At 36.0% G+C, this 24,112-nt stretch overlaps 1 protein-coding gene across 7 annotated transcripts in view; it reads left to right on the top strand.

Moving 5' to 3' along the window:
• The window catches only part of LOC123870723 (homeobox protein cut), a 210,189-nt gene that overhangs the window by 28,947 nt on the left and 157,130 nt on the right, over positions 1–24,112 (top strand). The gene's annotated exons all lie outside the window — the stretch shown is intronic.

Here is a 24,112-nt window from a genome sequence, read left to right as displayed (position 1 = left end):
CTTACTTACATTAACAGATGTACGTATGAGATCTTCGATAAATGATTACACATGAGATGAATAAAAAAGTTATTGGTTTGAAGACGCTAAGCTGTAGGTACCTACATCGAATAGCTTGAGTTGAGTTGTAGTCAGAGTAAACTTTAACGAGGAAACTCTCGTTTTGATCTTGAATCGACAAATGTCAAATATTAGGTAAGTATTTGAGCACTAGGGGTGACGTGAAATCAAAGATTTAAAATGTTATGTGTAAATATCACAGGTGAAGCCTCTAGGTTTTGTTAGTTTTACAACTGCTGTAAACTGTGTTGTAGTGCTGCAGCCTGGATATATAGCTTAATAAAAATAAAGCCTTAATAGTTTGTGACTCAATACAGTAGCATTCATTTATCGATAACGGGAAACGTAAAAGTAATGATATTATATTGCTAATAAATTCCCGATACACGCCGTTATTTCCAGTGAATTATCAATTGTACTTATTATAAAACAACCATAAACGGAATGATCGCTTTCTGACAAAACCAATATCAATAAACCCGCTATTAGCCACCCATCTCGGGCTGGAGCGTTTAAAACCGCATCAAAAGCGACCGTCGAACAGCAGTAACCTGTTAAAGGTTTGCTCTCTACTCGTTTTTAAATTTTTACCTTTTCATGCTTTTTTTATAAATAATTACTTACCTTCTCTTCTATATGTACTAACGAATCGTCTGTGTATCTCCTCCGTACATCTATACTAATAAATAAAATTGGAGTGTCTTTCTGTAATTTCGAAATAACTACCGCATATTAAGGTCATATGGTTATTTGAACGATACTATAACTGAATTACACGTTTTTAAAATTTTTGTCTGTCTGTCTGTCTGTCTGTCTGTTTGAAAAGGCTAATCTTGGGAACGGCTGAACCGATTTTGACGGGATTTCCACAGACAAGTAGACCAGTAAATTGACCAGGAAGTAACATAGGCTACTTTTTTAACCGACTTTCAAAAAGGGAGTTGTGTTTTTCTACCTATGTACACCGAAATCTCCGAGATTTCTGAACCGATTTGCGTCATTTCTTTTTTAATCGATAGAGGAACTTTGCGACATTGTTTCATAAAAAATTTGGAGTCCAACTCTTCAATCCTGATGCTGCAGGGGATCTGACCAATCCACGCGGGCGAAGCTGCGGGCATCAGCTAGTCTGAAGAAATAATTCTTCAATATCAATTTATTTGGTTTTGGTTTTTGATTAATTTTGTATCTAACCGAAAACCAAACCTTTATGATTTATGGGTTTACGGAACCCTAAAAATGTTTGAAAATTTTAAAAATCGAACGGGAAAAAGTCTTCAGTGAATAAAACTAACAATTAACGTCTATAAAATCCCGATGTCGATCGTTAATTGATCAGAATACGGATGCCAATACGTTCGATCAATTTACGTGTTTACGACCAATTTGAGCAAGGATTGCCTTTGATTTTATGCTGCGCTTTAGTAGTGGTTTATAAATTAATAGTTCTTTGTAGGTATAAGAATTAATTTCATAATTATTATTAATCCTAATAATATTATGTGCACCAAAGTAAAGGGATGTTTGGCCTAGTTGTTGATGTAGGTACTTAGGTAGGTACATCTGTCGTCTACCTATATCAATTGATTGCGATTGTTAAGCAACGTTAGCCCAAATCTTCGGACTTCGGAGGTCCGAAATAGGCCTTTAGGCTTTAGGTATGTGGAACGATCTACGAAGTGATTCGCTAACTCAGTGATCAACACTGGATGATAGCCACAGAGCTCATTTGATATTCATTTTGTATCAATCGAAGGCTTTCTACTAAAAAATATTTCATTACCACTCAGTGAAGCAGCAATGTAGAACAAAATACTATCAACTTTGGTGGTTATCATTTAGTGAGTCACCGAGTCAGCGTATCACCCCGCCTGGGAACCCACCGTCTATTCAACTGCCAATGGTCTAAAGTAAAGTTTTGAATTCCTTGTTCAAAGATCAATCAAAAACGAGCCAAGTTTTGTTTTGTTTGTAAGAGAGCCAAGTGACCGCATAGAGTCAAAGTTTGATTAAGGTAGGAGTGTGAAGAAATAAAGGAGAATTAAAATAGGCACAATTCAAGAATAAACTGCCATTCCTTATCTAGGTTATCGATATTAGTCCGGGCATAAAACAAGAACATTAAAAAAATAGTGTTGAGAAACCAACCAAAATATTCGATTCCAATTAATCGTTCCGATACATTCGATTGTATCAAAGCGCATTACGAATTTCGCATTTCCCTACGGAATGTCATCGGTTCCATGGTGCCATGGCATTCCCACGGCCTTGGGGCGGAATGTGGATTGGGCAAAAAATGTCCAACTTTCCCATGCATGGTCAAAGTTAGGCTTAGACAGCTCGAAATCACTTTTTTGTGTTTAGTTCTGTCAACCTGTATCTTGAACTGAAAATTCCTTACCGGTCGATCGCAGGGCAAAATTTTTGGTCGTAGTAAAATACTAAAACATTAAAATTGTTTGTTTTTGCAGATATCTACAAGATATAGAAGTTAATTTGCCTATTAAGCTTTGAAAAGTTAAGAAAAGCAAGAAAAAAATTACGACTCAGACAAAGATCTGTGAACAAGAACCGAACTTGTGTGTTCAAGGGCAGTATTATTTCAAAAACCTTAATTATCCGAAAGAGGAAAAAATAATACAACTAACAACCAAATCTCGGAATCTTACGTCGCGAACTCGGCCTCCAACAAAAAAGCTTAACCTGTATTTAAAAATCGATTGCAACGAAAAAATTGTCACTGACAAATGATTCGAACGCCTTGCGGTTGAAATTACGAATTCAAATCTTCGAATTCCGAACAAAAACCGCCATTAACCGACGGTTGTTACCTTTTTTCGGCTGTCGATGATTTCGGAGCTAATCGTGTTTTTTGTCGATACGTTTCGACTAATCGATGCATCGACCTCACTAATTCGATTTGCGCTCCACCCACCGCATCTATAAGTGGGCGTGCCTTATCGATACTTTATTCGGATCATTACCCAACTACTCAACCCATTTAAAGCTCCAGCTATTGAACGTAGTCGGTGGTGGTAATAAATTTAATCGATCGGCAAACACTGTAGTGAAGTGCCTTGCCATCGAGTTTCCTATTTGCATAACACTGAATTTATGAGTCAGTTCTTAACTTGATTTCAATTTCCAGTGAAAATACTTTCATATAAACTTCATAAGACAAAAATGCTGCATTGTTTCCGCTTTGAGCGTCAAAGTAATTCATTATCTGTGCTCCTTTCAGATGTCATTTAGAGAATTCGGGAATCAATGTCGCGGATAATCGACCATGCGTTCATGGTAAGTTAGAACTATGTCGCCTGGAAATAGTATTGCCAGGTAACCGGGAAACAATTTTATTTTTACACAGGTCCGATCTTTACAAATGAAAGTGAGTCTTTGAAATAAGAGTGAATAGACAGACATCTTCTAGGTAAATGCGTCCCATGTTAGGCCACACTTTCAAAATCAGGTCTTATTATTGTGATAGGCCTGTGCCTATAATATAGTGAATAAAAAAATTGGCAGTCAATAGAAACTGTCGACAGAAGTGAAAATTTAAAACTATGAAACATTAGGGATTTTTGGAGGTTTGTAAACTGCCTGTAGTAAGTATCAAAAATTTAACTGAGCACTATTAACATTAGCATGTTGGTGACCCCAACTTGAAGTTTTTACCCACCCTAAAATTGTCCATAGCGTCTAAAGATTATCTGTGAGATTATCTGCTTCGAAGTGGGAGAACCTGTAACGAAGCACTGGGTGTACTGTTACACATGAACACCAAGTGGCCAAGACGTTATATGAATGAATTAAACTCATTTAAATTAATAATAACAACAACGCAATTTAATTACTAACATAGTTAATAATGTCTATTGTTACTAACACTTTATGGATGAAATATCTGAAAATAAATGTTTTATTATTGTATTATTGTTGTATTATTTTTAAAGAAATTTTCACTTTAGAAATCGATTAAAAAATATCAAATTTTTTAGGAAATTGATGCTTCAAGAGTGGGGATATTCCGACAAAACCTGTTAATCTGGCAACACTACTCACGAACTCGATAATTTAATAAAGCAAAAAAAATATAAAGAATCGATTGTGGTTGATGACGGACAGCGCGGTACAGCGGAATCATCAAGCGCTGATGGTTTTTTAATGATATTTTTCACAATCGGCCCGATCATTGATGGTTATTAGGTATAGAGCCTCGAGACACGAATGTTGGTACTAACATACAGATTTGGTCGAATAAAACTGTATTGTAATATTTATGATTGTTGCTTTGAGAACATCCGGTCAGTTGTTAGACTTATTTTTAAAGACATCTATGACATTATGTTCTGGATGTATAGACTACCTAAATAAATAAACGATACAATACTTCTACTTGTACTGTACACCACATAAATCCTACAAAAAAGAAACACAAAAAAGTCGAGGCTCGGATACCTAGGTACTCTTCAGTCAGTTAGTTTTAAATATAGATAAGGATCCACGTAACGTTAAACTAAACCGATACCAATTAGTGAGGTCAATTAATCGCGATAATACCTATACATATCGATTAATTGCGCATCGATACATCGTGAGCAGATATAAAGGACGAGTCCGAGTGATTTACGAGTGGCGTTAAAGTACGTTTTAACTGATGTCGTGAAACCCAAAGGTTAATTGGCGACGTCTTATTAAATATATTATATTAGTGTAAATTTATTGCGCATCGGTGAAAGTATTTATTTATTTGATCTTGAAGTAAAAAAGACTTATAACGAACTTTTTTATTAAGAGACATTCTGACAGTGTTTCCAAAGCATGCTCCAATTTTGTTACAAGCTTTTAACTTACAGTGACACCTTGATGTAGAACCTTGTAAGTGGGTACATTATTGCAAGCATTTAATTGTAATAATGTATAGCTACATACCATTTTTTTTTGGCATTTACCATTTTTTACCATTTATCCATGACTATAATTATTATGTATGTAAGTATATATTTTTTTGATTAAACTGTCATACTCCATCTTAAACTGTATTGTCATTTAACACATGGTAAGATCATATTCTAATATTTTGGTATTTATTAAAAATCTTATAATTCGATTTTGAAAATTTATTCAATACCTACTAGGGGATGCCCGCGGCTTCACCCGCGTGGATTTCGATTTTTTTAAATCCCTTAGGAACTCTTTGATTTTCCGGGATAAAAAGTAACCTATATCCTTCCCCGGGATGTCTCCCAAGTATATACCAAATTTGATTAAAATCGGTTCAGCGGTTAGGCTGTGAAAACGTAGCAGACAGACAGACACACTTTCGCATTTATAATATTAGCATGGATAAAACTGATGACAGGACATTAATTTAAAGGAAACATAAGCAATATCTCTTCAAAATACGACTTTGCATACTTTATACACGCTTACAATAAAAAAAATCAGAATGCCTGGCGTTTGCTAATGAGATTTCCAAGCGGCGATAATCAACACATTAACACCTAGAATTTAATAAGTAAAGAAATAGTAAATGACTAATAAAAATATTACAGCGCGTAGGCTAAGAGCTTCAAAGTTTTATCGACATTGATTTTTGGTGACATTTGATGACATCACTAAATTTTTGTAAGTCCAAAATTTAATTTATTTTTGGTTTCCTCCAATTAATTAAATCATAAGTTTCTAGGGTAAATTCCGAAAGTCACATAATATAAAAAAAAACTAAAAGTTCCTATTTATAATCACTTGGAATGTAAATGAAAAAACGAAATCTTTTTCCGATTCCATCGGCACGCAACAGCAGCCGTTCGAATATTGAAAACATTTCAAAATTAGAACGAACATTCGAACTCTTTCAAAAGATGCTCTAGAATCGAAAACAGCGATTAGTTTTAAGTGTCGCTGTTCGAACTTTTAAAAATATGTCGCTCGTTCGGATTTTAAATTTAAATATAAACCGGGAGAATGCGTTCTATTTCGCCTCCACTTTACGATGTTTGTCAGTTAATGATTATCGTTACGAAACTTTAGTGTTGTGATATGAATTTATAGCTCGAGCTCTCAATCGGGACGAAAGCACGAACATTTTTCCGCACTCAAACGATTTATATTTTTGTTTCACGGTAGCCAGTAGATACCATCCATATAACTCAAAATTTAAAAACCCCCGACACAAAAACCTCTTTAAGAAAACTAGAAAAGAGCTGATAACTTTCAAACGGCTGAACCGATTTTCTTCGATTATTTCAACTATCATTGCTTCACCATGAAGAGCAGTTGAGATCACCTCATTTTGAGAGCTTCACTAACAAGTGTAAATTAAAAATTTATAACACCCCCGACAAGTGAAGGTTACAGTAACTAGAAAAGAACTGATAACTTCCAAACGGCTGAACCGATTTTCTTGTATTATATCAAAGAACACTCTCGATCAAGCCACCTTTCAAACAAAAAAAATTAAATAAAAATCGGTTCATTCGTTTAGGAGCTACGATGCCACAGACAGATACACAGATACACACGTCAAACTTATAACACCCCTCTTTTTGGGTCGGGGGTTAAGAATTAGAAAAATATAGGCGATCAATTTCAGAAAGTCGTTAGTATGTCATTCAAGAACATAAAACTCATTTGCTTCTATTTTTTTTATCGCAAGCAGATCTTATAAAATCTTACTATAAAATATTTATATTATACTTATCGTTAAAAAAAAATTCTTACTCTATTACTTCACCCAATTTATGTCCAATTTTTATAAAGGTGACAATTTTCTCAGCTAATTATTGAGAAAACCTGTATGATAACAAGAGTAATAAATAACGTCTTAAGTACAAATTTAGGCCGATTTTTATCGGAACTGAACTGATACCTACGTCCGACCAATTTAATTAGCAAAAATTATTTATGTGTCCATTATTCTGAGTATTCCGTGTAATCAAGAGATTCTATCCGCCTCCAGGTGTCTCCAGAAGTGACGTTTTAATTCCGAGCTCGATGCCTTTGACACATCTTGAGCGTTGGATTTGTATCGGTGACACTTGTAATCAGTACCGTCCAGTTCATCGGTCTTGAGACTTGAGAAATGAACTGAATTTTGAATGAATGGAATTTGCGAAATCACCCCGTTCTGACCAATTAGTTAATTCCAGTATTGATCACAATTTATTTTTAACCAGCTCCAAATAAGAGGTTTCACAAATCAACGCTTTTTGCAGTGAAACTACAATTTAATAGCAACTTTTAGCAACATGAAATCTTGATACTAATATTATAAATGCGAAAGTGTTCATATCTGTCTGACTGCTAGTTTTTCACAGTCCATACGTTTTCTTTGAGAATCTTATGGAGGACTAGACGATGCCCGCGACTTCGTCCGCGTGGAAGTAGGTTTTTGAAGATCCTGTGGGAACTCTTTGATTTTTCGGGGTAAAAAGTAGCCTATGACCATCCCCGGGATGTAGGTAAGCTAACTCTGTACCAAATTTCGTCAGAATCGGCACACTTTCGCATTTTACTATTAGTATGGATTTTCAACCAAGCAGGTTTCCTCCACCGTTATAGCATAATACCTACTCGTATTTAAATGCTTAAACCACACATAACTCCGAAAAGTTAGAGGTATGTCCGGAATCGAACCCCCGAACCCCCGACTTCCTCAAGAGAATTAGTCGAGTTTTAGTTTTTAACCTTATCTTGTTGACAAAAAAACTACGCTGACGAATTTGTCAGCTACAGTATAAATGAGTATAGAACGCGACAGGTGAAGATGGCAATCGGTGCAGGATAGCGCGGGTGAAGTGCGGGTGTGCGGGGCGTCCCCCGCCTTATACCCCGATTGCCATCTCAACCTATCGCGTACTATAATAGGTATAACAGAAATCTTTACACCGAAATGTGTCGCAAGAACGTGACTGATTCATGGATGTTTTTTTCTGTTGAAAATTTCATTCTTTTCCAATAGTTGTAGCTGTCATTCATAATTTAGACGCATTCTTGTTAACAATGAAAAATAAAAGTCAGTCAAGTGCGAGTTGAAATCGCACACGAAAGGTTCCGCACCACCGTTCAGGAAACTTCAAACCAGTATACCTACCTAGCTAATAAAAATTTGCAAGCTAATAACGGATAATTTACTGTACTGAGGTGATTTAGTAAACCAATTATGTTAGTGAACACATTTTTTTAGTGATATAACCATAGACTTAGAATTTTTCGCTACGAAGCCTATGGATGTAACCACAAATTCACGATTTTCGGCTTTTTCGTTTTATTTACTTGTGCCTTAAGACCTCCCTACCTGTCAAATTTCATGATTCTAGGTCAACGGGAAGTAGGTACCCTATACTTAGGTTTCTTGACAGACACGACAGACACAGAGGCAACGAAATGATCTTATACTTAAGGGTTGCTTTTTTTTTGATTTACGGAACCCTAAAAACGATAGGTCATCGCACCATTAACACTCACCCACTTGGCACGTGGTTAAAACGTTTTGTATATTAGCTTTGGCTCTACCTATATCCATGCTAACATTATAAACTAGCTGACGTCCGCGACTTCGTCCACGTGGATTTAAGTTTTTCGAAATCCCGTGGGAACTTTTGGTTTTCCGGGATAAAAAGTAGTCTATGTGCTAATCCAGGATTCTATCTATCTCCATTCTAAATTTCAGCCAAATCCGTCCATTAGTTTTTGCGTGAAGGAGTAACAAACATACACACACACACACACACACACACACACACACACACACACACACACACACACATACAAACTTTCGCCTTTTAATAATAGTGTGAAGTGTGATAGTGTGATAGCGCTCGGAGAATGTAGCTATCTATTGTATCTATCAGTTAAAGAATAATATGCATCCAAACTTAGAAATTTTACCTCTACTCTATAAAATATTAGTGTAGACAAACTGACATACCTATCTAGCTCTAATACATTAAAATTCGAATTTTTAGTTTTACAAAAGGATTCACTTTTTTTATTTCGGTTTAGATCGAAACAGGAACTACACAGGTGCAACACTCGGCAGTGCGTTGCGTGTTCTAAATTTAAAAGTACATTCTGCCACGCAGTTCGATGGAGTTCGATTTTCGAAAGCCGAAATGCGTTCGGAAATAGCGCGCGACAGCTGAAAGACGACATCGGACCGATTTTTTATTACCTCCTTCGTGTTTATGACCACTTTATGAGTTTCTATAGATACTTTTTTTTACTAATGTCACTTTGAATTCTGATCGGATACGCTCTTCTATTTTCGATTTGAGCTTTTAAATTAAGAAACTTTACGATTGATACCGCCGAGGATTTTAACGGCTACATTTTCCGCATAGCATGTAATTAAAATATTTTATTTTATCACATTTTCGAATGCGATGTTTATGCAAATATTTAAATATAATAAAGGTCTATCTATACCTATCTATCTATAAGCACATCTATTTAACGGTATAGTGCGTTTCATCGAATAGTACCTATGGCGTTATGTTGGCTCCCCTGTCTGTCCAAGTCATTGGCACCATATTTGCATAAGAAGACGCAGATTTTGTTTATTTTCATTTGATTTTTCTGAATGAATGAAATAAAAATCAAATGAAAATAAACAAAATCTGCGTCTCCTCATGCCAATATGGTGCCAATGACCACCCAACAGACAGGGGAGCCAACATAACGCCATAGGTACTATTCGATGAAACGCACTATACAAAGTAATATAAAAAGACTGGTGACTGATTGATCAACACAACCTAAACCGCTGGGATTAAAAACTTGAAACTTCGATATTAGAGTTATTTTATGACCTAGGACCTTACTTGACCGATGGCTAAATATTTGACCATTAATTTCGCTAACCTATGGTGCAAAAAACGTATTTTATAGTAACTTTTTGTAGTAATTTTTAACCATTGCAATTGGTTGAGTTAATATGGATAAAAAAACTCCATAAAAATTCCACGAAGGGTTAACTAGCACATACAAATAATTTAAGATTTTTCCTTAAACAGATCTATTTAGCATCTTTGTAGTGCATAATAAAGTAATAGATATAATAGGTTTATCTCAAGAGTCAAGTATCAATAACAAAGCCATTAACTATTATCGTATCCCGAGTCCCATAAAACTTTAGGCCGGCATTGAGTTGGATCCATTTGATTAGATCATTGAATTCTCAATCGATAAATAAGCGATATCCTTTCCAAACGAGGTCACTTATCGAATGAATCTATAATCGAAATTCGAGACTACTATATTTGAATTAACGATCGAGTTCCTTGCCGTATTGAGTTTATTCAAATTAAAAAATAATAATAAAAGACGCTTCTATTCGAATTTTGAATTAAGAACGGAAATCAACCGTCGTGAGCGATTGTATGAAGTGTGAAAGGATCGATTCAAAATGGGGTAGTTTTTTAATCCGGCTTCTGTATATTGACATTTTTTTTTTAATTTGCTTTAAGCGCCATTGTTTTAAGGCCAGGACTTTGGCAGTTTACACGATACGCTATTCGCTGTACGCCATTGTTCTAAATAGGTATTGAGTATTATATTGCTTAATTTTTACGACCATATGGGGTAGTGTTAGGTAGGTAAGTAGGTTCTATCCGAGAATTACACTGTGTATAAATATTTACATAAATTCAACATAAATTAAAGATAAGTACATAAAAATTTTTTGTGCATGACTAATTCAGATCAATTTGGAATTTTCATTGATTTTATGTCTATTTTATGGTTTGTTTTTTGCACGTTTATCTTTATCTAAATATATTATAATAAAATCAAATGATTACCTACTTTTATTGTATCCAATATTTTAGCATTTATTTCAAACTAGCTTTTGCTCGCGACTTCGTCCGCTGGACTACATAAATTTTGAACCCCTAATTTTACTCCCTTAGGGTTTGAATTTTGAAAAACTCTTTCTTAACTGATGTCTACGTCATAATAACTATGTGCATGCCTTTCAGCCCGATCTGTCCACTAGTTTGAGCTGTGCGTTGATAGATCAGTCAGTCAGGCAGCTGTTTCTTGTAATAAATACTATAGTAGAGTCTGCCACGCCCTTGCAACTCAATTTTAGTTATGATTTACTTCTTTATCAATTTATTGATGAAAATAATTGCTGGAGTATTTTGCTGCTCAGATTGCGTCGAGTCTTAGATGGCGTGTTAAAGATAACATTATGTATCCAGCCTAATTCAATCTATCGCAGAAAAAAAGGAAACGAAATGCAGAAATATTTACACAAAAGCTAAAATATTATTAAATAGCTCGATCAAAACAAAATTGTGTAAGTTTAGAGTTAACGCGCGGACATTGGATTGGACGCCCACACGTTTGACGTTTGTAATTAGGTACGTCCAGAAACATTTCATAATTTCCTTTATTTATATTTAATTTCGGTCCCGTGGGCGAATCTGCGATAGCCTGATGATTGGAAAGTGATGGATGTTTATCGCAAGTATATAATAATTATTTTAGAGTTCGTATACTGTTATTTTTAGAGATGTAAGATAGGGACACTTAGAGTTTCTTCTAAAATGTAGATTTTAGAAGAAACTCTAACTCTAACGATTCTGTGTGGAATCAGTTCTTAAAATTCTGTGTTGCCTAGAACACTACTTGTATAGGTAACCTGCCTGTGAAAGTCTCTTTAAATTTTCCCTTCCCTTTCCCTTTTCAATCGGAAGCCTAAGTACCAATTTTTCATGGATCCTTCAACGGTTTTGAACAACTAAAAAAGCAGTGCATTTCTAAAATGTGGTTCATTGAAAGGTTGCTGTGATATTCTCTATGAGTAGAGATTTTGGACCGGTAAAACATAATTTTATTGTCTCCCAAGCACGTAATGAAGTCAAATTAGGCATTTTCGGCCCATCAGCGGCCCATAAAATGGTAATAAAAAGGTAAGTATTGATCGCGACCAAGTACCTACCAGAACTATTTTATGCTTTTTTTATTGTTATTTATTGGGAAATAAAATCTTTTTTATTAATGTCATCGGTTCATAAGAAGCTGCCTCGGTTCAGGGTGTATCTATGGTAATTAAAGCTTTTGTTTGATTTTTTAATCTGCTGTCTAAAATAGATAGTGACCATAACTAGGATATTTTATGACCATAACTAATCATAATTCTATTGTCTATAATTAAGCTCAACTAAATAATTTTATCCTACACTGACCTGTGCTAATGCAAGTTGGTACGCTGGACTTGCTATTACCGACATGTTGCTGAAGCAACTGGATTATCGCCATTTTGGCGCTGATATAGCATAGCAGTAACGTTATGTGAACGTATTCGAAACTAAAATGTTATTAATGAGAAATCTGTCGACATGTCATTTTGTATGGAACAACTTATCTCTAGCGTACCTAATTGTATGTCCATATCTGTGTTATCCAACCACAGAAAGACAGTGAAATGAAGCTAGTGTCATGTTTTTCAATGAAGCAATTACAAGGTTCAATTGAAACTTTATGATATGTTATAAAACAATTCAAAAAGCATTAAATAAAATGACTATTTGAGTTAAGCTTTAATTTTATAGCGATACCCGCATTATTCTGATCCTGAGACCTGAATCATATTATTACCTACTCTTTCGTATATATCTCTATCTTCCTTCTTCTTGGTAATTAAGTCTCAAGTTTATATTCCGCATAGGGTAGGTACTTAAAGTTTGACGAGCTTATTTTATCTAAGTAAGTATATAAGAGGAAAAATTGACTGACTCACTGATTGACTGACTGACTGATCTATCAACACCATCTCAAACTACTAGGGGGTAAAATAGGGGGTTTGAAATTTATGTAGTCCACGAACAAATTCTTGGGCAAAGGCTAGTTTTTTTTGATAAAATAATTGTTTATGAGCGATGGTAGCCTAGTTGTTAAGACATCAACCTCCTGTTCGAAAAGTCGGGGGTTCAGTTCCGTGCACGCACCTCTAACTCTTTGGAGTTTTGTGAGTTTTAAGCAATTTAACCTAAACATCACTTGCTTTAACGGCGAAGGAAAACATCGTGAGGAAACTTGCATGCTTAAGAGTTCTCCATGATGTTGAAAAGTCTACCCATCGCACTGGGCCAGTATGGTGGACTATGGTCTAAAGTCTAAATAGAGACCCGCTTGGTAGTGGGCCAGCGATTGGTTGATCGTGATACTGATGAATTGCTAGTTAAGATTATTATTGTTATTTGTTATCTAGTCAATCATCAATTTCTTCAAAAGTTTAAATGAAAATTAAAAATTCAAACCAGCAATAATTTCCAAAGCAAAAGCATCGAACGCCAAGCAGTGACCGAAAAAACGAAAGAACGAATGGAAAAGTAACAGAGACAATTTTTTAACTTCAGTACAGCTCCCTAGATGAATTTTGAATTTAGAACAAAACGAGATCGAATGCCCCCAACTTTGGCATGAGCTTCCCGCGTGAAAATTAATAATTAATTTGTTTCCATTGGCCTTGTCTCCGGGGGAGATGTGTTGTCTATGCCCTTTTATATACATTTTTTTTCAATTCATTTTTAACGCTTCAATAATGGCGGAGGTTATTTGTATCAATTATTGTCCTTTCAATGTATTGTTATTGTTATTGCTTCGGGCAGGTGAAATTTTGCAATTAATTCATATTTTTATGTTTCAACATTTTTATAGCTGCAATAATTTGTCGCCATATATTTGCATGAGATATTATTGGGAACTTTTCATATTTTGATATTTTAATAGATGAAAACCAGCGATATAAATTTTCCACTAGATGCGCCATTTCATAGTAACAACATGTTCCAACGAACATCGATGTCCGCATTACTGTCAATCGCAATCCACATTAGTCCTGTTGGAAAAAAAAGAGGTGTCATATTTTTTGTTTTCCGATAGAAATTGAGAGGAAGCGTGATCGAATGAGTGACTCAATTTATCCTCGGCGGGGTTGTTAAAACATCAAAGAACTATATGTATGGAGGGAAACCGACTTTATTTGTACAGTGTGTGATCCTTTTACTGATTCCGACGACAGGGTTCCGTATCTCAAAAGGAAAAATGGAACCCTTATAGGATCACTGTTGTCTGTTTGTCCGTCTATTTGTCAAGAAAACCTATAGGGTACCTACTCTACTTCCCGTTGAAATAGAACCATGTTAGGCAGGTTTTGGTAAATGAGTTATATAAATATTAATAGCGAGTCACCTGATGTTAAATGATTATTTCCTCCCATGAACTTCGCAGCACTAGAATAGGATCGCCAATGTGTTTGTTGATCCACCCCTTGAATGGGGTTACCTACCCATGTTGAAATCTTGTGGGAATATCACCGAAGTAAGTTACTTAGTTGGCTTTTTAAATTTTTTTTAAATGTTCTTGGATGTTTAAGCAACCTTGAAGAAACCTTGAGGATATTATAAGGTTAAACCTAAACCAGTTCCTTGAACATAATCGTGGACATAAACTAACATACATACTTTTTAAACATACCCAGTAATTATTTGAAAGTATTTAACACGATCCGAATATCACACCTTTATATGGGAAAGCATTTAAAAACAAGATGAATTTCCTGAAAGCTAAAAACTTGAAGAATTTTAATTCGGCCCTTAACGTCGTCTATAAAACGTTGTAATATCTTTTATCTTTTAACTCACGCCAACGTTCCTTTCAAATATATTCATTTAAAAAAACAAGTAGGCAACTATACCTACCTTACCTGCTTACTTGTCGGCAGAAAGCTTTTAGGTCTCTTATTAATTAATATCTTTTATCATCACTCCAGTCCAGAAATATCAGTTTAGTATAGACTATTATAGATTATTCAGTTTTAATTATGTATTTAAAATAGGTACTCAAACAACATTATGTTTTTAACATTATGTTTAGATATCTGGTATTGGTTCCTTAAAGTCAAGAGTTAATAGACATCTTCGAGGTAAGTGTGCTTCATCTTAGGCTTCCTCATCACTTGCCACCTTGTCTGATTGCAGCCAAACGGTAGTCTACATCTAATATTAAAAAACCGGCCAAGTGCGAGTCAGACTCGCGCACTGAGGGTTCCGTTCTCGGATATTTTTTTGTCATTTTGCACGGCGATAAATGAAAAACTAAAATAATAAATGCATAAAAATAAATAAGAATCTGTTTTGGAATGTACGTGGTACAGGTAAAGTTCTTTCGGTATGGAACTCTTAAATTCTTACTCTGAAAGTTTAAAACACTAATTATTATTATTATTTGTTCATGAACGCATTTTTAACCCCCGACCCAAAAAGAGGGATGTTATAAGTTTGACGTGTGTATCTGTGTATCTGTCTGTGGCATCGTAGCTCCTATACTAATAAACCGATTTTATTTTAGTTTTTTTTTGTTTGAAAGGTGGCTGGCTTGATCGAGAGTGTGCTTAGCTGTAATCCAAGAAAATCGGTTCAGCTGTTTGAAAGTTATCAGTTCTTTTCTAGTTACTGTAACATTCACTAGTCGGGGTGTTATAAATTTTTAATTTACACTTGTAATTATTTTGTTCATTTTGTAACCACATATTCACGGTTTTTGGATTTTTTCCTTTACTTGTGCTGTAAGACCTACCTACAAATTTCATGATTCTAGGTCAACGGGAAGTATAGGTTTTCTTGACAGACACGACAGACGGACAGACAACGAAATGATCCTATAAGGGTTCCGTTTTTTCCTTTTGAAGTACGGAATCCTAAAAAAAATTAGTCATCAGTTAAGCTTATTTTATTTTTTGTTGTAAACAGTTTAAGTCTATTAGCTCTCTAAAGGGCTAGAATCTTGAGCCCTAATAAAAAAATCGGTGTATTGACGTCATTCATCAATGATGTTCCAAAGTCGGTTGTCATCACGCGGCGCTCCCGTGCCCATCGGCCGCTCAATTGGGCGCCTATTATCAGATAACACAGATCAATCCGTTCTGATTGCAAACTCGATCGTTAGCCAATTGAACCCGATTCCGTCGACCGACTTACCGGCTACCGTTAAGTGGTTTCGTGTACTTATGCAAACTATTTTATAAATGTACCTAAATATCGATATTTGCTCCATCACTAGTACACAGTGACAGTGGACAGACAGACAGACAGACAACAAACTGATCCTATAAGCGAACCCGTAAAAAAGAAAGATCTATTCAAAATAAGAACATCTGTAATCAAACGGTAGAACATTTCTGAATTCGGCGGTTTACAAGAAACCCCTTTTAAAATTCGTAGTCAAAAGACAAGAATCAATAAGGCGAAGATGGTTCAGTGAAAATTTTGCGCGCGAATCGAGAGGGGCGGAAACAAAGATGGCTCACTTAGGCATCGAACGTGATCCGTTTGCGAAAAAAACACCTTAAGTACCTACTGCTTTGCCGTTGATATACAACACCCGAGATACGAGCATATTAGGTAAAATTGTAGATTTGGATACCCTGTTTACCATATGCACATGCATGACCTCAATCACACCTGATGGAAAGTAATGATGTGGTCTAAAATTAGACAGGTTGCCTTTTGCCCTTTGTTTTAAAGTAACCGTACTGTAAGTACCTAAGTGGTGAGAAACACAGATCGCGATAGAGTATTCCGAACCTTAGCCATGCGTAGGAAGATGACGCATCACGCAAAAGGTTTCAAAAACGGCTAAAACGTCAAAAGCACTTGTAAAAATTTATTTGAACCAAAATCTTTGTACTTATATTATACTTATTTATTTCATAGCATAAGATGGTACTATTCTCAGCCAAAATGATCATCATACTCTATAAGGGCACATCACAATAAAATTAAGGCATTACTTTGTTTTTGATATAATTTACTTTAAAATCAACGCCTTATAAGCATTAGAAATATATTTTTGTATCGCTGAGATGATTTTCCTTGATTTAAACGACAAGATGCCAATAATCCAACACCTAATAATAATAAGGAATCGATCTAACTTATTATTTACTAGGCACTTAAAATGTCTTCCAAAAGTCTATTAAAATAAAGGATTGGAGTAAATTTCACTCTCAGTTTCGATTTAAAGTAAGAAAATGTAGGCGACTTTGAGACATTTCTGTGTGTATGTGGAACTATCTATCTTTGTTTTGTCATATCAATGTGTTTTACCTGTGTCACGAAGGGGAGTTTTCTTTTCAACTTGTAAACATCACTTGAGGAATGTTCAAGGAATCGGTGCGGTTGTGAAACTTCGATCCCTCTGACTTTATTCCTTTATTTCACTTTTGTTTTGATGTTGGGATGTTCTCTATGGTTGTTTGTTGTTTATTGCTTGTATGGGTTGGTAGTTACATCGCTTCTTACATCGGTTGTGAAGTGGTAAACACGGAATGATCAAAAGTATTAGTTCTTAAAAAGTTTACTTCCCAATCCCGTAAACATTCGTTAGATTAGTAGTCGCAGTCGTTAGATTCTAATTATATTTAGAGCAAGTAGTGACAAGAAATAAGCTGTTTTTATAGGATCACCTGCCTCCATATAGTAGCTACATATAGTACATACGTACCTACTCAGGATACCTTAACCAGCCTAAGGATTTGCTAATTCAGTTTCTAACACTGAATGATGGCCACATTTGACATTTATTTTGAATTCATTGACGGTTTTCTACGAAAGTTTCGGTCTCTGCCTGAATCCAGTGGCCGGCCTGTGACTCGTTTGATGTCAATCTAGTGAGGTGTCATCCAACGCTGCACTTTTCAGTTCGAAGTCGCGATTCCAGCACCTTGGGATGCCAACCAACTATCGGTTTTTCGAACTAAGTATGTACCCTGCCCATTTTGCCTCTTCAGCTTCGCAACCCGCTAAGCTATACCGGTTATTCTGTTTCTCCTACGGATCTGCTCATTTCTGATTTGATAACGTAGAAAATAGCTAATTATTTCATAGTCCCAATAGATAGCGTCAATTCCTCTCACGACCTCCGAAGTCAATCCGTATTTACGACGAAAAAGATGTTTTTTATGTTTTCATTTCAAAAACTAATAATTATGTGCTTTTTTGTGTCGTAAACCCACATCAATTCGGAGTTTAAAATCGATCGTTTGACAACAGATAGAGTCAACTACCGATGGGGTCTTAAAATTTTATTGCCCATAAAAAGCTGACTTATTCGGACACCGCTGGCTCTTGGCACGTATCGAACCAAAATTTAAACATTAAAATTCGATATTACGACCGATAGTTCTAATTTTACGATGTTTTAAAGCTGAACGGTGAAACCTTTTTTCTATTTTCAATAAATTATTCGATGAAAACAGCTATAAAATTAAAATATATTGTTAATTGAAATGAAAATTTTAATTATTATAATCTCTACCCATACCGCGCCTATATTTTGTGGGTTATTATCATGCTTTAGAAATGCAGTAGGTAAGCTAAGAGCGCTTTCCATGGACGCTTCAAGTTGAGCGTGAGAGCATGCTATTCATTGCAATCAATGTTTACGGGTGGAAACATAAAAATGAGCGATGATGAAATGAATGTGATCAGAAATCAACGTTTACTTTACCTTAAAAGAGTGAACTTAAATCCGAAAGGTTATAGTGGCCCACCTGTTCCAGTATTGTGATAGGATTCTACTCCTTTTTTTCGTGAGGAATATCCGTCATGGATTCCACCGTGGTGTGGTTATGTCTTATTCTATTCCTAGCACAGGCTTTAGGTACCTACGCTTAATTGGAATGGGAATGGAAAAAGGGAATGTTAGTCATTTTAAACATATTCTATTAAAAATAATAAAGCATGAAAGGAATTCAGAAGTTAAATTATATTTTTCATCACCGAACACACAATTTCGCTGTCGAATTCGATGGACGTCAGCGCACAACATTGTGACGAGCGCAAACGCAAAGTTGAGGAACGAAATTAAAAATTAAACGCGGCATAAACAAGAGCGGGCAAAAACTCCAGCGGGCACAAATCACACCGGTTCCCGGTAAAAAGAGGTTCTGTATTTCAAATTCCTGCCAAGGACACGCGGTCTTGAGAAGACAATGTGCGCGATGCGTAGCGTTTTAATTGTCAAAATTGTCGCTTTGAACTCGCCGCCGCCGCCGACGCGCTGTCGTTCGAATGCCGATCCGCAAATTCGATTTTCGATCGAACGCCGTTTTTGCTCCGATCGTGAACGCTCTGTAAATTGTTTCATTAATGATCAGCCACTGTTCAAAGCGTTTAATCAACTCCGACACATTTCGCCCGCGCAAAAAAAAGCAGAAACTAACAAAAACCGTTTAATCGTTAAATTTATTGCTCCCGATCGGAATTAAAGTAGGAGAACGTACAATTGCGAACTTGAAATTAAAATTAAGTACCTTTATGTGCGTGGTAGGTTAACAAAAAGCGTTGCAAAAATAAAAATACAGTGGCTCATAAAGGTTTGCATGTAGACATTACTCAAGCTGTAAAAACAATGACAACTAACAATGAAATTCGTGTAAGATAGAACGAATTGCGATTGGATAAGAAAGGAAGTGGCGTGCACAATTCGAAGATCGTATCGAGCTTAGTAAAAAAAGCTATACAACAGTAGGTACAAGCTACGCCGCTGAAATTATTTTTATTTTCAATAGCAATGCCTCTAATAAATTACCTATGTTGTTTGTGTACAGAACATTTAGACGAGAGGTGGAAGTAATTTTTTTTTTACAATATTTCATTCATTTGAACTTATCATCGTCGCCTGATTAGACAGATAGTAAAAACTTAGGTGGCATCAAGCTGTGGTGGTTAATAACTTTCTGTTAAATATGACAATAACTCCACAGAAAGGAAATAAAAAAAAATCCCGACATTTAGCTCTATAAATTTATCTTACCTTGAAAATTGAAACACATTTTTTTTTTGTGATGGAACCACAAATTACTGGTTTTCGGATTTTTTCCTTTACTTATGCTATAAGACCTACCTATCTGCCAAATTACATGATTCTAGGTCAACGAAAATTACCGTATAGGTTTTCATGGCAGGCAACAAAGTGATCCTATAAGGGTTCTGTTTTACCTTTTGAGGTACGGAACCCTGAAAATAACCCTTTCTATCTCGTCCAAGCGTTCAAACTACAAGTATTGTAATACTAGTAGACGAACATCACGTCATATCATTCATAGAATGATATCGCATACGTGCAACAGACGCTAGCATGCGCGCATGTGGCCCTGACCTCGGCGCGCGCGCAGAGGAAGTGGGGGCCTGATCGATCGCCGTCTCGGATACAATCAGTTCTGCTGTTCGACTTTCAACTGTGCACGAATTTCCGTCGGTTATGTAACGACCCTTTTATGCTCGTTGCAAATAATATGAGTGTCTTTTATGCCAGGCCAGAGACTAGCGCACTTTGACCATGACTTTGGCTAGACTTAAAACACTGTTAAAACGAGACAGCGTTATACGGCTGGCATAAATCTGTCTCGTTTTAACTGTTTCAACCAAAGACCGTAGCATGAGGTTAACGTAAATCTGCGTATGGAGCTTAGATGACCAGAGTCCAGACGATTAGTCTGACTCAGCATGTCAGCTTTACCATTTCTACGGTTCCGGACCCAAAGGGTGCTAAAACGGACCCTATTAATAAGCCTCCGCTGTTCGTCCGTCTGTCCGTTCGTCTGTCCGTCCGTCTGTCCGTCTATCTATCTGCGGGCTGTATCTCATGAACCATAATAGGTGGATAGTTGAAAATTTCACAGAGTGTTTATTTGTATTGCCGTTATAATAATAATTACTGTATTTATCTAATTTCGGTACTCATCGAATAAAAAAGCCTCAAAACCGCCTCCACACAAAGAACAGACGAGAATTATCTACTGGTTTTCTTGTCTCTTCTTGGATGTTCTCGGCGAGAGTGCTAATGGTGATTTAAAAACGAAACATACCTACCTACACAGGCTACATAACCTAGTAACCTACCCATTGCAAAATGAAAATGAACTCGTAATAAAAGGCTTTTTATTTATTTTATTTTATTATTGGAACGTTGTTAAAGTCTACAATCTGGCACAGAGCGGCGACTTTTTGCACGAATGCCGATATTCTACGTGACGTTCCCACAGTGGCCGATGGCGATCGTTCCCGAGTAGAAGCGCAACGGAATTAAGACGAATTCCTTTTTCGAATTAGCGAATCACCTGTCCTAATTACGCGCGCTCCCGGCTTCGGGATTCGGAATTCGATTTTTAAACGTTCAATTTTGTTGTTTTAAAAATTAGAGATTGTAATCTGCGTTTTTTTTTTATTATTATTAACAGTATACAAAACAATTAAGATATTTTTGTCGAAGATCGTCAGATTTCCGAACGCAAGGATTTAAATTTAAAACTAGAATGTGCGCTAAAGTCAAAAACAAACATAAAACAGCACAGTAGAGTTCTATAGCATTTCTATCACGGCCACGTAAAATAAATATAGCAATAGAGCTGTGAAAGTCAATAAAGAATATAAAATAGAAAATATGACCACTTTACGCCGAATCAATGGGGCGAGGGCTGAAATAGAGGTATCTTTGTCGAAACTCATCCGATTTCCGAACGAACGGATGCGGCGCCCCCGCCGGATGTGCGTTGAGCGGGAAAATAGGCGGAAGTTTCCCCGGAAAAAAAATCGCCGAAGAAAGAAGGAATTTGCATGCGAAAGGGCACTTTTGTATGCCGATCGGTTGTAAATTTGTCAGATTGTCAATTCACCGCAAACGCTCCGGTTCGACACTTTGTTATGCTAATGTTTGTATCTTCGATGCGATTTTTCCTCTTTGTGTTATTTTTTTTTTTTGATTTTGATATCTTTAAAGTGGTTTAATGTTGAATTTTTCATGCCTTATTCAATTCAGTGGAGTACGTAGGGTTGTTGTTGTCACTAGAAAATGTTGCCACCGCATTTTTATTTGTCCTGTTTCAATGGGTGTGTTACTGTAGTTATAGTACCTATGTGGTTTCCATTTATATTAGAAGCTTTTTTGAATCAATATTTTTGCTAAATGATATACTTACCAAAAACCGTAACATTCATTGATTTTACTATAGGACCCACTGATCAGTATGGTCGATCTTGAATAGACTAATAAACAAAATATCATCATCATCTCAACCCATCGCCGGCTCATTACTGAGCACAGATATCCTCTCAGAATGAGTAGGGTATTGGCCAATTTGAGAATTCTTGTACGATGGTGCGGAACCCACCGTGCGCGAGTCCAACTCGCACTTAACCAGTTTTTTTGGTACCTAAATCAGAATGATAAATTGACATGTTTTAAAATTCAAAGACAAGACATTCAAACCAGACAATTCGTGACCAAAGACCAAAAATAGCCCAATAGAGCAGATGCGCCGTGTAACTGTCAGTGGGTTTGATTCCCGGCACCTGTTGTTTTGGAACGCTTCGATTACCGCCATTAGCGTCGAACCGATATTTAATACTATTGAACACTTTATATTTATAGTACCTATTTTATCTTCATTTAATTTTTTTAGGTACACTTAGAAAGTTAATCTTTAAAATTATCTCTCCTACAGTTTTACTTTTAATTGGTTTACTTAATAAAAATACCCAATGGAAGTAATTTATGTCTTCTTATTATAACTTTAGATTCTGTTATCAGTAGTAGGTAGAAGACATCTATATTCATACTATACAAATTGCTAAAGGGCTGATTTTTCATTCGCCAGATAAATTTTTAGCTGACCAATAGTAATGTTTTGACAGATTTCTATACAAAACCTTTATCCACGTGGACTAATTTACGGGTCATTTATCTAGTTAACAATAATTTTATGTTATCTTCCTAGTATCATAATATATAAAGTAGTACCAAGCAATTTTCACTATTGCTGTAATAATTTAATATTGAATAGAACTAGCATATCAGCCTCGAGGAGATAGATATTATAATATTTTGTAGGTATACCTACTCAAGTCTCATAGAAGACTTCAGTCGTAGCTAGTTCGTGGGTCAATCCCAACCATTTTAATTATAACCATTAGTCCCATATTAAATTCATACATTCGAAATTCGAATCTCACGTAACCCTAGTTCCTACCTTGTAGGGGGCGCCCCAGAGGGCGAAAGATCGAAGGCCGGACGTCCGGGCAGGCACCCTCAAACCGATACTATGAAGTATTTATTGAGTTGTGGCTAACCGAAAGTATTTTATTGTTGAGTTAGACCCTTTCTACACTTGGCTCTTGAAACTCGCTGAGGGAAATTAAACTTTGTGATTGTGTTTTAAGGCCGAGTTTTGAGTGACAACTAAAGGTGTCTACACTTATTAATTGGCATTGTTTTCGTTCGTAAGTAAGTGAAATGCGATAATTTGAGTCTGTTTGTGTTGGACGGCAGGACGGTTTGTTTTGCAATTCGAAAGGTTTTTTTAAAGCTTATAAATTGAATGCAATGAGTTGTAAGTCATTGTTGATGTTGATACCTAAGCTGAACGCTGACGGTTGGGAAGATGCGTTCTAAAATAATTGTTCTTTTTCTTTTCTTTTTTAATAATATTATTTTTTAATAAGGTTGCCTGGTGGAGATTATTCTGAGCAATAAGGCCGCCTTTGCATGCATTTGTTTTTAGTTTCTTAGTCTTGATTATTTCATGTTTTGTTTGCTTTGTATTTCAAGTTTTCTATCTATCTATCTTTCTTACAAATCACAAGCACAGAATACAACTTCAACGAGCCGTCAACTCTGCCCTTATTTATGGAAGGAGCAAGCCTTGGGTCATTATGAAAACAGTATAAGGGTAAAGATGTCCGACTAAGAGGTGTTTTATCGGAATGATCCCGGATTACTCGTGTATCCTGTCACGGGCCATCGCCTTAATTGGGGTCAATAGTTCCCGGTCAGACCGCCGTTAGTTAAACTTTATCAAAATCGCCAGAGGGCTTACTGACGCCTTTTGTTCATTTATTATTGCTAAAGTTTCCTTAGAATTAACATATCGACACTTAACTTGGTTCATCGTGATCAACCATCGCCGGCTCACTACAGAGGACGGGGTACAAGGGGTTTGGCCATAGTCAACACCTAGCGTCGAAATCAATCTCCATTTTAA

Source organism: Maniola jurtina, chromosome 13, assembly GCF_905333055.1.
Source record: "Maniola jurtina chromosome 13, ilManJurt1.1, whole genome shotgun sequence".
NCBI classification, from domain to species: Eukaryota; Metazoa; Arthropoda; class Insecta; order Lepidoptera; family Nymphalidae; genus Maniola; species Maniola jurtina.
The sequence above is the reverse complement of the archived record's forward strand: the minus strand, read 5'-3'. Positions and strand labels throughout refer to the sequence as shown.